This window comes from Microcaecilia unicolor, chromosome 2 (assembly GCF_901765095.1).
Source record: "Microcaecilia unicolor chromosome 2, aMicUni1.1, whole genome shotgun sequence".
NCBI classification, from domain to species: domain Eukaryota; kingdom Metazoa; phylum Chordata; class Amphibia; order Gymnophiona; family Siphonopidae; genus Microcaecilia; species Microcaecilia unicolor.
Genome location: NC_044032.1, coordinates 285,426,282 through 285,440,563, shown reverse-complemented (window position 1 = coordinate 285,440,563; position 14,282 = coordinate 285,426,282).

The window sequence follows — 14,282 nt, the reverse complement described above, 5'->3', positions numbered from 1 at the left end:
TCAAGGGTATGTGAGAACCTTTATCACTCTGTTCCTTATATCTGTCCATATCTTTATTCACAGGTGCCACCTGCCTGGAGTAGAGCTTGGGATCCATGAGACTAAATCTGAGAGCTATATAGCAGATTCATGGCCAGTATTGGAAAGTGTATGAGGTGAAGGGCGCTCATGTACATGGGGGCATGTATCTGATCTGTTGGGGTGGTCGGACATATGAGTGATATACTCTAGAGCTGTTGGGGGCATAGGGGTTGGGTTGGTATGTAATAGATTTGACTATGTTGGGATGGGGGAGGGGGTTGTAATGTGTACATGGGGAGCTTTAATGTTACCAGAGCTATGGCCTAATGGTTATAACATTTGGCTTGAACCTGGAGACCCAGGATTGATTCCTACTGTGCTCTTTCTGGCTTTGTACATTTCCAGTAGCCCTCTAGGGCCCAACGTAGACAGATGATGTTTGATAGCACTAGGGCCTAAGTTAGTCTGTCAGATGTTCACCACCTTGGTTTGACATAGAATAGCAGTATCTCTCATTACAGACCTTTACTTTACTATTGCATTCTCTGTTACAGGGAGCATTTTGCATAAGAGATATGGTAATGCTCCTTCCCTTTCGAGCTTCTGCGGTTGTATATGATTGTTCTATGGGGTTACTGTAAGGGCTCTTAGGTTTCTGTGTAACTGTTGGGGTGTGGAGGGGCTCAGATTTATGGAGAGAATTGGTCAATTTCTAATAGATTTTATCACTTGGATGTTAACAAAGGGAAAAGGAGATATTAACAGAGGAATGAGTATTGCATTCAGTTCTGGTGCCTTATCTCAAAAAAGATATAGTGGAATTAGAAATGGTTCAAAGAATGGCGACCAAAATGATAAAGGCTAAAAAGGTTAGGGCTCTTCAGCTTGGAAAAGAGATGGCTGAGGGGAGATATGATTGAGAATCCTCAAAACCTGAGTGATGTAGAAAAAGTAGAAGTGAATCGATTTTTTAACTCATTCGAAAAGTACACAGACTAGGGACATTCAATGAAGTTACATAGAAATACTTTCAAAACAAATAGGAAGAAATATTTTTTCACTCAACGAAGCATTAAGCTCCGGAACTCTTTGCCAAAGGATTAGTAACAGCAGTTAGCATACCTGGGTTTTTAATTTATTTTTATTTTATAATTTCAACATAACACTCAAGAACACACTTGAAAAAGAAATCAGAAAAAGACTAAGATACAGAAAACCCACTTAATAGAGGAAATAAACATCATTCATTAGTTCACAATATTGTTGGAGTTAAGGCAGGAAATATAATATAGAAAAAGAAATAAAGCCCTAACAACAGGACAGAGCAATCCAATACTGTGAAAGCCATATTACGTGCTAATCAAAGGGAACTACCATCGCAATCGGACCACCCTCCCAAGTCACCAAAAATTCCAACAATTGCTTAGGTTCAAGAAATAAATCACTATCATTAAATTTTTACATGACATATAACAGGAAATTTTAACAGGTATGATGCCCTTATCACCAAGACTCTTGGGCAAAATCCCAGAAAAAGTCTTTTCGGCACCTTAGGAGTCACCAAAAAAAAATCAGGAAAAAGGTTACTAACAGAGTAGATCAAAATGCCCTGTATTTCCACCTTAGCCTGGATAACCCCAGACTTCTCTGAAGATATCTTCACAGTTTGCTATGGGGACAGATCCAGCATCTTGATGGCGTCATAGTCAACTACTGCTGGTTTCTGTAATCCACCGAGGACTGCACTATGCTGTGCTGAACCAACCCCGCAGCATCAAAAGTTGTTGTAATGTTAGGCCTTGATCATCAATAACCACTCTCCCTGCCACCTTGAAAGGAGGTGGGGGGAATGGGGCATTCCATGCACTGGCTCCCCGCTTAATGAGGCTAAATTCTGCCCCTTCACAGACAGTGAAAAAGCCAACAAGCTGCTTCCAAATATCGATGGAACCAGTCTATCTTCTGGGCTCAAAGAAACCCACTCTCCACTAAGGCACGATTCATTGAATGTCAGGCCCTCCAAAGGCACTGTAGCGGATCCATGGGTCATGGTGCCAGCAACCTCGAAGAAGGTCTGAATCAGCTCAAGAACAGAACTGTGCACCTACAGGTAGGTACGTATCTAAGCTCTCTTCTTCCCCCATTGTAACCATCACAAACAGGGAGAAAATGGCTTAAAACAGATGCCAACACAGGAGCTGACTCACAGCACTTCTGCCTTAAACACCATCTTGACTCCTGCAGTTTTGGGACACTCTTCTCCTGGTTTCTCCTCAGAGGCCTGTCTGATATGGGTGGACCTACAGGCATAGCCCTCTGAGTCATTGAATCTCACAAGCCTCTCCATCACTACAAGGTGGTGTCCCTTTGGAGGGGAACATACCTGGGTTTAAAAAAGGTTGGGGGAAGTTCCTGGAGGAAAGGTCCACATTCTGCTATTGAGACAGACACGGGGAAGCCACTGTTTGCCTGGGATTGGTAGCATGGGATGTTGCTACTATTTGGGTTTCTGCTAAGTACTTGTGACCTGGATTGGCCACTGTTGGAAGCAGGATACTGGGCTAGGTGGACCATTGGTCTGACCCAGTATGGCTATTCTTATGTTCTTATGTGATGTGATAGCTTAGGAGAGGGTACATAAATCTTCATTGATGTAGAATGGGACATGGGAAGTAACAGAGAATACCCCAGGGTTTTGTACAGGTCTGCAGATATGTAAATGAGGACACATATACAGGTGTTCACTCAAAAGCTGCATCTTTTATAACATTTCAAGGTATGTGTACATGAAGAGATATGTGAACTGTACAGATAATGTGTGACAACATAATATATTTGGCAAATGTACACTACTATACTTTGTCCATTCTGCATGGGGGCTGCTGCGAAAGGGTGGGAAGGGGTAGCATCAGTTATAACAGCTGTGGGGTGGGGGTGGTGGGATAGTGGAGCTGAAATATATGCCTGGAGTTGTCTAAAGGCCACCATAAAGGCAGGTACCTCAGCCCATATCCCCTCCATAGTGCTGACCATGAGGCCCATAATCCTGTTGTAATGAGCGAGGATGGTCAGAAAACCACCACAGAGATTAGCAAACTCCTGCTGGACCACACCCACACACTGAAGAAAAGTACTAGTATTACTAGTTTACAAACTTTGAAGTTCACTTATATGTGTATATATATACAGTGGTGGAAATAAGTATTTGATCCCTTGCTGATTTTGTAAGTTTGCCCACTGACAAAGACATGAGCAGCCCATAATTGAAGGGTAGGTTATTGGTAACAGTGAGAGATAGCACATCACAAATTAAATCCGGAAAATCACATTGTGGAAAGTATATGAATTTATTTGCATTCTGCAGAGGGAAATAAGTATTTAATCCCTCTGGCAAACAAGACCTAATACTTGGTGGCAAAACCCTTGTTGGCAAGCACAGCGGTCAGACGTCTTCTGTAGTTGATGATGAGGTTTGCACACATGTCAGGAGGAATTTTGGTCCACTCCTCTTTGCAGATCATCTCTAAATCATTAAGAGTTCTGGGCTGTCGCTTGGCAACTCGCAGCTTCAGCTCCCTCCATAAGTTTTCAATGGGATTAAGGTCTGGTGACTGGCTAGGCCACTCCATGACCCTAATGTGCTTCTTCCTGAGCCACTCCTTTGTTGCCTTGGCTGTATGTTTTGGGTCATTGTCGTGCTGGAAGACCCAGCCACGACCCATTTTAAGGCCCTGGCGGAGGGAAGGAGGTTGTCACTCAGAATTGTACGGTACATGGCCCCATCCATTCTCCCATTGATGCGGTGAAGTAGTCCTGTGCCCTTAGCAGAGAAACACCCCCAAAACATAACATTTCCACCTCCATGCTTGACAGTGGGGACGGTGTTCTTTGGGTCATAGGCAGCATTTCTCTTCCTCCAAACACGGCGAGTTGAGTTCATGCCAAAGAGCTCAATTTTTGTCTCATCTGACCACAGCACCTTCTCCCAATCACTCTCGGCATCATCCAGGTGTTCACTGGCAAACTTCAGACGGGCCGTCACATGTGCCTTCCGGAGCAGGGGGACCTTGCGGGCACTGCAGGATTGCAATCCGTTATGTCGTAATGTGTTACCAATGGTTTTCGTGGTGACAGTGGTCCCAGCTGCCTTGAGATCATTGACAAGTTCCCCCCTTGTAGTTGTAGGCTGATTTCTAACCTTCCTCATGATCAAGGATACCCCACGAGGTGAGATTTTGCGTGGAGCCCCAGATCTTTGTCGATTGACAGTCATTTTGTACTTCTTCCATTTTCTTACTATGGCACCAACAGTTGTCTCCTTCTCGCCCAGCGTCTTACTGATGGTTTTGTAGCCCATTCCAGCCTTGTGCAGGTGTATGATCTTGTCCCTGACATCCTTAGACAGCTCCTTGCTCTTGGCCATTTTGTAGAGGTTAGAGTCTGACTGATTCACTGAGTCTGTGGACAGGTGTCTTTCATACAGGTGACCATTGCCGACAGCTGTCTGTCATGCAGGTAACGAGTTGATTTGGAGCATCTACCTGGTCTGTAGGGGCCAGATCTCTTACTGGTTGGTGGGGGATCAAATACTTATTTCCCTCTGCAGAATGCAAATAAATTCATATACTTTCCACAATGTGATTTTCCGGATTTAATTTGTGATGTGCTATCTCTCACTGTTACCAATAACCTACCCTTCAATTATGGGCTGCTCATGTCTTTGTCAGTGGGCAAACTTACAAAATCAGCAAGGGATCAAATACTTATTTCCACCACTGTATATATATATATATATATATATATATATATATATATATATTCTATAAGGTGTCATTATCTCTCTACCACTGTAATATATATTATTTTCTTTATTGTTAATCTGAATCTCTAAACAAAATATGTAAGCCACATTGAACTTGAATAAACTTTCGGGATGATGTGGGCTATAAATGTCATAACAATAATAATAATGTTCTAATTGTTTGCTTATTAGATATTCCATCACTGTTATGCTTGCATCATATATCACTGTTATTTGAATTTCAGTGCCGTTAAATGTATATATTTTTGATCTTGTTTCATGACAATCTTATTATTAGGTTTCAATTTGTTGTTTTTAAGTTCTCCTCTTTCATTGTATTTATGTTTATACTTGTACAATTTACTATTGTTATACTGTTAACAAAATTGTAAATTTGATGTTAAACTATACCTATTGTACACCGCCTTGGGTGAATCTCTTCATAAAGGTGGTTAATAAATCCCAATAAATAAATTGTGATTCATGGGCCCCATGGTCAGCACCTGGGGTAAGGGCTGGTGGCCTTGGAGGGGCATTGGCTTCAGGGGCACCCTATGAATTGCAGGCCCCAGGAATGGCCTCTGCAGCTGATGTCCCCCCACCTGGGGTGCCACATGTCCTGGGCTAGGGATTGGTTCAAGGGATGGCCCCTTCCTCTGCCTCCTCCACTCTTTACTCCTTTCTCTCATGGGTGTTGGTTTTGGGGGGGGGGGGACCTAGTGGGTGTTGGGTACTGTGTGCTGCTTTTCGGAGGAGGGGAAGAAGGTGGTGCTGCAGTGCCTTCTGTGACCGTATCATCCTCCCCTTTGCAGCCAGGCATATACGTTTTGCACCACTGCCACAGGCATTGCGAGATGTTTTGCCTTAGAGGCACTGAATGGACACCTGGGATGCTGCAGGGACCTTGCAGATGCTATCCACCTGTCCAGTAGGGGCAGAGCATGTTTGTGTCACCTTCTATGGACTGTTTTCAGGTTCTTGGGTACACTTTTTTTTTTTTTTACATTTTATATTCACACATTTTGGATGTACTGTGCATTTTTCACGGCCTTTTAGATGTCTTGGTCAGGGGGCGGAGATATGTCGATTTTACATAGGCTTATACATTTAGTCCTGGATTTATAGAATATGTCATATGCTCTAGACATTTTGGATAAAATGTCTATATACCGACTTTCATGTAGTTTGTAAAATGGAGCAGTATACAAATAGTATCGGTTCGTTTAAATGACTAAGAGGCCATTTTACAAACCGGTGATAGGGCTACCGCTCATGCCAAATCACCACTACCACCCGGTTAGCAAGCCCACTTGGTGGTAATTTTGAAGTTGGCGCACGCTGTTTTGCGTAATAGAAAATATTTTTCTATTTTCTACTGTAGGAGCATTCCCGACAGCAATCAGCAGTACGACCACACTGGCACATAAGCCCTTACCGCTAGGTCAGTGGATGGCGGTGAGGGCTAAGGCAGCAAATAGCCGCATGCTACTTTTAATTTTAGCGCATATCCGTTTACTGCCCCCATTTTTTAAAAAAGCCTTTTTCCCTCAGCTGTGGTAAGAAATGGCCCAGTGCATGCCAAAAACACGCACCACAGTATCACAGGCCACATTTTTACTGCAGCTTAGTAAAAGGATTCCTAAATAACCCAATACTGTCTTTATAAATGTGAGCAGTTTAGGGGTCAGATGTGGCAGAGCAGATCTAAAAATTATCTACTTGGCATTTCTGTTGAAAATAAATTGAGCAGACTAGATAGCCTCGTGGTCCTCATTTGTGGTCATACTGTATGTTTCAACATTAGAATAAAAAATGTGACAGGAAATCAAAATACACAAAATATGCTTTTGATGGGGCTCTGTGCCATTATCAATAGAGTTTAGCAGTGGTTCAATAGAACTGGAAAGTTAATTCTGTCTCTGAAGAACAGCTTTGCTAGTTCTCCAGACATAGGGAATGTTAAATCACCTTATATGAACCAGTCCAAAGCTCTAGGGATTTGTAAGTGAAAAACCAATACAAACTGTAAGCACCGGACAAACCAATGTGTTTTTAGCTGCTGTGTTACAGCAGGGGATTGCAAACCAATATTTGTTTTCTTCCTGAGGCTAAACAAATGACATAAGGGAATAAGGACATGGTTAAAGTGTCTGGGATGCTAGGCAGGAAGACTGTTTACTGAAAATTCTTTACAAAGCTGCACATTTGCTCAGTTTTGAAACAGAAAGAAATTCAAGCAGAATTGATGAATAAAAATGATCATGTTTTTTTGTTTAAAAAAAAGCTTAGAGATCCTGCATGCATATTTCAGGAAAAATGAATAATCTTCATTCATATTTGCATTTAACTCTGTACTGAACAGTATTTCTGGGCTCCATTTGCTTCTGAAATTCTGTCAATAGGGCTGGCAGTCTGCAACAGTACACCACAAGTTGCCATAACATCAAACACACATCTTGTTTTTACCTTTTGCATATGTTGAGGTTTACATTAAGGAGCACCTTTTTGTTGTTGTTACTTTCAGTTGAGCTGATTGTCCTTAACTTTCACTGTTTTCCTTGACATAATTTTGTTGCAGTACTACTATTGCCTTTAACAATACCAGCATCCGTGAGACACAGTGCCTTATACAGGCTTGCATTGTAGCTCCAGAACAGTATGGAAACGAGCATATAGACCAGTGGTTCCCAAACCTGGTCCTGGAGGCACCCCAGCCAGTCAGGTTTTCAGGCTCTCCACACTGAATATTAATGAGAGATATTTGGAGCACTACCTCCACTGCATGCAAATTAGACAGCATTAGATAGCATTTCTGGGTTTAAAAAAGGTTGGACAAGTTCCTGAAGGAAAAGTCCATAGTCTGCTATTGAGACAGACATAGGGAAGCCACTGCTTGCCTGGGATTGGTAGCATGGAATGTTGCTACTATTTGGGTTTCTGCCAGGTACTTGTGACCTGGATTGGCCACTGTTGGACACAGGATATTGGGCTAGATGGACCATTGGTCTGACCCAGTATGGCTATTCTTATATTCTAAGGGGGAAAGACAGAGAGGGTACATGGACCACAGAGGTAGAAGGGAAGGGAGAGGGGGCAGGGAAATGCTGGTCCATAGTGGTGGAGAAGAGAGGAATGGTGGGACAGGGAGATACTGGGCTACAAGGTTGTAAGAAGGGAGAGGGAGGGGAGATTCTTGGCATGGTGGGACCATGAGGGAGGCACAATTTGGGTTCTCGAGGAGATGAGTCAGAGGAGGATGGTAAGTACAGAGGATAGAATTGTACTAATGGGGAGTGGGTGAAAGAGAAGGGAATAGGAAGCCAGAGAAGGAGTGAGACAGGAGATGCAGGGGTGAGAGGAGGAGATGGAAAGTTGATAGATACTGGAAGTGAAACATAAGTGAAGGACTAAAGAGTGAGAAGCTGAAATTTGAGGGGAGAGACAGAAAAGAGAGAGAGAGTAAATATATCAGAGACAGATAGAGGGGTCCTTTTACTAAGGTGCACTGAAAAATGGGCTGCAGTAATGTAGGCGCGTGTTTCGGGCCCTTGCAGATCCATTTTTCAGTGTGCCTGCAAAAACCCTTTTTTAAATTTTTGCCAAAAATGGACACGTGACAAAATCAAAATTGGCATGCATCCATTTTGGGTCTGTTACCTTACCGCCAGCTATTGACCTAGTGGTAAAGACTCGCGCGGTAACAAGGTGGGTAATGAGTTACGCATTTAAAATGCTACATGGTGCACGTCTGATATGCACGTCTGAAAATAAAAATTATTTTTTTGACATGCGTATTGGACGTGTGCCAAAAATGAAATTACTACAAGAGCCACGTGGTAGCCAGATGGTAACTCCATTGTGGCACGCATTGGGCGCTCTTAGATGCTTATGCGGCTTAGTAAAAGGGGCCCCATAGTGAGGGAATAGAAAAAGATCAGAGGAAAGCAGAGAAAGGACAAATGAACTGTACTTACTGGAAAGAGAGCAGAATACAGGCAGCAAAACAGAAAAGAAGAAACTGGGACCAATATGCTTGGAAAAATATCCAGACAAAGGTAGAAAAAAATGTTTTATTTTGAATTTATGTGGTGGAATATGTTAGCTTTGGGAAATGTGCATCATGGATTTCTGTTTTTATTTCTCCTATGTTGTGGTACATGCCTAGTTTGACTTCTTGGGGTTCCCAATTCAATTTTTGTCTTTATATTTCTATAAAATATATTGGTCTATATTTGGTATATGCACAGAAACTACTTGCTGTTCTGTTGACAAGCAGTTTCTGTGCAGAACTCTAGCAGTCCCACTTGTTCTGTTTTTTACCTGTAGTAGGTGTATTGGTGTTCTAGGGCACCATGTAATATTTCTAGTGCTGCCTGTTCTTAAGTAGGGCTCTTGTTGTTTAAATCATAAGAATCAGTGGTATTGTTCTGTGGTAGATTTGCTACATGTATGTTGAGTTAGTATTTTTTCAGATTTTGTGTTATTTCACAATATGCCTGGTAGTGGAGAGGATTATTTAGCTATTATTGAGATAGCATGAGAATCAAACTTTTATTTTTTTGGATGGTAACTTCCATGGAGAAAATATGCTACTTATGATCTCAACCTATTGTTGTGGGGGGGGGGGGGGGGGGGGGGGGAGGTGGAGAGATAAGGTTTTTGTGGATGCAGAGCATGTTTACATTTAATATATAAGAAACAACATACTGTATTAGACCAAAGGCCCATGAGCGTCATGCATGCAAGCATCATGCTTCATGTGTGTCCTGTATGAAAAAAGGTTGAAAACCACTGGCTTAAGTGTAACAGCAGGTTAACTGTGCAAGCCAAGCTAAGCTCTCACCACACTGGTGAGTTGGTTTGAGCAACAAGGAGAAATAAGGAGAAGCTATTTTTGTCATTGTTGTGCTTGATTGGAGGAGACGAGAAAGCTATTGTATATAATCGGCCATCTGTTTCAGATTTTTTGAAGCTGTACCTTCATCAATTGAAGGAAAATAAAGGTTCTGGTTTTCAGCAAAGAACTGGTGTGGTCTCCATCATTTTGTGAATTGTGAAGTCTGATGTAGAGCTTGTATGGCCTCCTGGGTATATCTTAGTCCCAACCTGGTCCCAACAAATAAATAATAGTGTGCACCCCTTTTGTCCACATATCCTGAGCATAGTCTAGGCAGCTGCCTAGACCATATCAACCAAGGAGATTTATACATCTTCCTTACTGGACCCATCCAAGGAGGGAAAAACTTAAAACCCTCCCTTATATCTAGATTTTTGTACTTCCCTCCAAAATCTAGAGCTTCAGTTCTGTTTGTGCTGATTCACCAGAATAGACCATATTTTCATTATTATTATTTTGTTTTAACTGGCACTAGATTGGATCCTTGTGACTCTGGGCAAGTCACTTAACCCTCCATTGCCCCATGTAAGCCGCATTGAGCCTGCCATGAGTGGGAAAGCGCGGGGTACAAATGTAACAAAAATAAATCAAGGAACTAGAATGTTCCTCCTACAACTGCATAGGAAGGCACATTTGTCGTCCTTCTACAGAGTATTTTTTTAAAGAATTTATTCTTGGATCTGTTGAAAAATCTTGTAAATAAGTAGGGAAAGCATGTGGAGCATGGCTCATGGAATTCTGTTCAATTCCTCTGCAAGTATATATATGTGTGTGTGTGTAGCTGTGTTGTCTTAGAGGGGAGGAAGTAGCTTGAATGGTGCAGTACCCAACTATTCTGTTGGTTTGGAAAGAGTAAACAATCTGTAGAACCTTTTTTTCATGTAGAGCATAATTAAGATGTGGAATCTGTTGTCAAAAGATGTGGTCAAGGCGACTTCACATATTGGCATTCAAAAGAGGTTTATGATCTCAAGTCACTGGAGGAAAAGCCCGTATCAAGATATTAGCCAGGTAGATAATAGGAAAGCCATTGCCGATCCCTGGAATGAGGTATGACACACATCTGGTTTTTGGGATCTTCCAGTGTGACCAGGACTAGCCACAGTCAGAGGCAGGTGTTGGACTCAGCATGTCTTTTCTTATGTTCTGATGTTCTTAAAATTGAACCAGCCCTGATAATATATAAAAAGATTAGATGTTGTATTGTATTATATTACACCATTTCTATTCTGCTTTTAACCTAACAGTGCAAAGCAGATTACAAAGTAAAGAGAAGAACCACAAATGGGGCGGGACACAGGGCAGGGAGGGAAGGCTCGAAGGGAGGCGATCTGCTGCTGCTACACTTTCACATGGTGGTGAGGCGCTGTGATTTGAATGCAGGGGGCCCGGCCTGGTGGTGGACGGTCGACGGAGCCGAGGGCGTGTGGGTGAGACTGGGGACTGCGGTGCCGGGCCCGGGGAATTTTGTCCTCCCTGCCCCCCATCTCTATGCCATGGACCGCCCCTTTCTGATGTAACTTCCTGCTTCCGCAGGGATGGGCCACGACAGAAAGAAGGTTCCGGTTGGCAGCAGACAGCCTAGGCTGGGACCCTATATGGAGAAAGGAACTTGAGGTAAATGTTGGGGGCGAAGGGGGAGAGAGCTGAACCTGGTAATGGAAGAGAGAGAGGGGAAGATGTTGGCCTAGAGAGGGAGATAGATGTTGGACCCAGTTGTGGGGGAGGGGCAGAGATGGTGGAGCTGTCAAGGGAGGGGGCACAGATGGTGCATCCAGGGGGAGGGAGATGCAGAGTTGGTGCACTTGAGGGAGGGAGAAAGAATGAGAAGGAGAGAGATTGCATTTGGGAGGAGAAAAAAGATGTAGAACTTGCGGGAGAAAGATGTTGGATCTGGAGAGGGGGAGGGGGAGAGATGTGGGACCCGGGGGGGGGGGGGGCATGACCCTTATTGCCAAGGGGTCCAGATCCCTGTCAGTCCACCCCTGAGTGGTACACAGTCTTACTACCAAAGATGTTGCACTTAAAGCTACAATGCTACGTAAGTTGTTCATAATGTTGTTGAATAAAATTACTGTTTACAAATGATATGTACTTGAAAACATTTCATTCATAAGTACTGTGATAAGAATTCATTATGTCAGTCATTAGGTCACAGCCTTTGTCATAAAGACATGATTGTGCAACCTAGAGAAGTGTGTAAATAAAGTAAAAAAAAAAAAAACTGTTTTGTCACCATTTGTGAGAGCGTTGCTGCTGTTTACCCTCAACCAGTGATGAAACTGTGGTTCAGTTTTTGACAGCATAACATGCTATTGCATATTGTCACATGTTTTAATGTTTATGTTTAATTAGCATTTGATATACTGCCTCTCAAATAAAAATCAAAGTGGTTTACAACAGACAACCAACTCAAGTTAAAACAGAGAACAAGAGAAGCAAAGAGGAGGAAAAGAAAAAAAAAGGCAAGAGAGCAGCTGATGGCCACAATCTAACACAGCCACAGCCCTCAAGGAAAGGCCAAAGTGAATAGGTTGATCTTCAAGGTGGCCCTAAATTTTGGATAAGATTGTTGGGACCGGATCTGGGGAGGGAGGGAGTTCCATAGGGAGGGTGCAAGCAGTGGTGTGCTGGAGCCGGCTCGCACCGGCTCGCAAGAGCCGCTTGTTAAATTTTGACAGCTCTTGCGAGCCAGTTGATGTATGGGCGAGCCGGCTCCACTGCACGAGGTAAGCATGGCAGGAGGGCGCCATGCTTACCTCCCCTCCCGCTTCCATCCATGTGTAGCAATGTCCTTCGCCCCCCCCCCATCCTCCCCTGCCGCTCCCATCCGTCCTTTAATTACCTGCCTCGACGCGCCGCATTACCTAAAGCCTGCCTGCTGCCCGTCTCCAGCTGCCTGCCTTCCCTGCTTGCTTCTCAGGAGTTGGTTCGCGCCTTAGTCCCGCCTTCTGACGTCATTCTGACATCATTTCCTTTTCCCGCGGCGGGACTAAGGGCGCGAACCAACTCCTGAGAAGCAAGCAAGGAAGGCAGGCAGCTGGAGACGGGCAGCAGGCAGGCTTTAGATAATGCGGCGCTTCGAGGCAGGTAATTGAAACGGACGGATGGGAGCGGCAGGGGAGGATGGGGGGGGCGAAGGACATCGCTAGACCTGGATGGGAGCGGGAGGGCAGGGGAGGGAGGAGAACTGCTGGGCATGGATGGGCAGAGGGAGGCAGGGGAGAGAATGGCTGGGCATGGGTGGGCAGAGGGAGGCAGGGGAGAGAACTGCTGGGCATGGGTGGGCAGAGGGCGGCAGGGGAGAGAACTGATGGGCATGGATGGGCAGGGGAGAGAATTGCTGGGCATGGATGGGCAGAGGGGGGCAGGGGAGAGAACTGATGGGCATGGATGGGCAGGGGAGAGAATTGCTGGGCATGGATGGGCAGAGGGCGGCAGGGGAGAGAACTGATGGGCATTGATGGGCAGGGGAGAGAATTGCTGGGCATGGATGGGCAGAGGGGGGCAGGGGAGAGAATTGCTGGGCATGGATGGGCAGAGGAGGGCAGGGGAGAGAAGAGAATTGCTGGGTATGGATGGATAGAGAGGGGCAGGGGAGAGAGGAGAGTTTCAGGACATGGATGGTGGGGAGAGCAAGAGAAATTCTGGACATGGAGGGAAGATAGAGGAAGGAGATTAGATGAGGGAAAAGGAAGTGAGGAGAGAAACTGCACATGGATGGAGAAAGTAGGCAGAAGCTGGATCCACTGTACAGTCAAGTATGCGGAGGACCAGAAATGAAGAAGAAAGGAGGAAAGAAAAGAAATAAATGGAAAGGAAGCCCTGGAAACGGAGTCAAGGGAACAGATAGAGAGCAGCAGAATCAGATACTGGACCTGCATGATCAGAGAAACAAAGTCACCAGACAACAAAGGTAGAAAAAAAATAATTTTATTTTCATTATAGTGTTTGGAATATGTCCACTTTGAGAATCAGGTGCTGAACGTTAAAAGTTTGTTTGTTTACTTATTTATGGCATTCTATCCCATATTAAACATGAATTAGATTGGAACCTGGGATCATTTAATTTTTTTTTCCTGGAGAGAGTAATGTGTTGGCCGCCGCCCCCCCCCCCCCCCCCCGGGTATAGCCAGCTCTGCAATTTTTTTTTGGGGGGGGGGGCGCAGAGGTGGATGTGGGGGCGCCGAGGTGGACGGGGGGGGGGGCGCCGAGGTGGATCGGGGAGAGAGCCTGTTGTTAAAAATTTACCAGCACACCACTGGGTGCAAGGCAGAAAAATGCTGAGCGCTGTGTGGACCACATCCACAAGCAATAAACAGTGGGAGCCGTAAGTCAGTTCTGGGAAGCAGAACGTAAAGCACGTGATGGCAAATAGGGAGGTAATGAGGGAGGAGAGATGAGTAGGGGTACTGGAGTAAAGAACCTTGTGGGTTAGTGTGAGGATCTTATGCTGGATGTAAAGGGAACAGGGAGACTGGAGAGATGTGGTCGAATCTGCAGACACATGAAAACAGCAAGAACAATGATACAATAATCCATCCACAAAGCTACAAGGGAGTA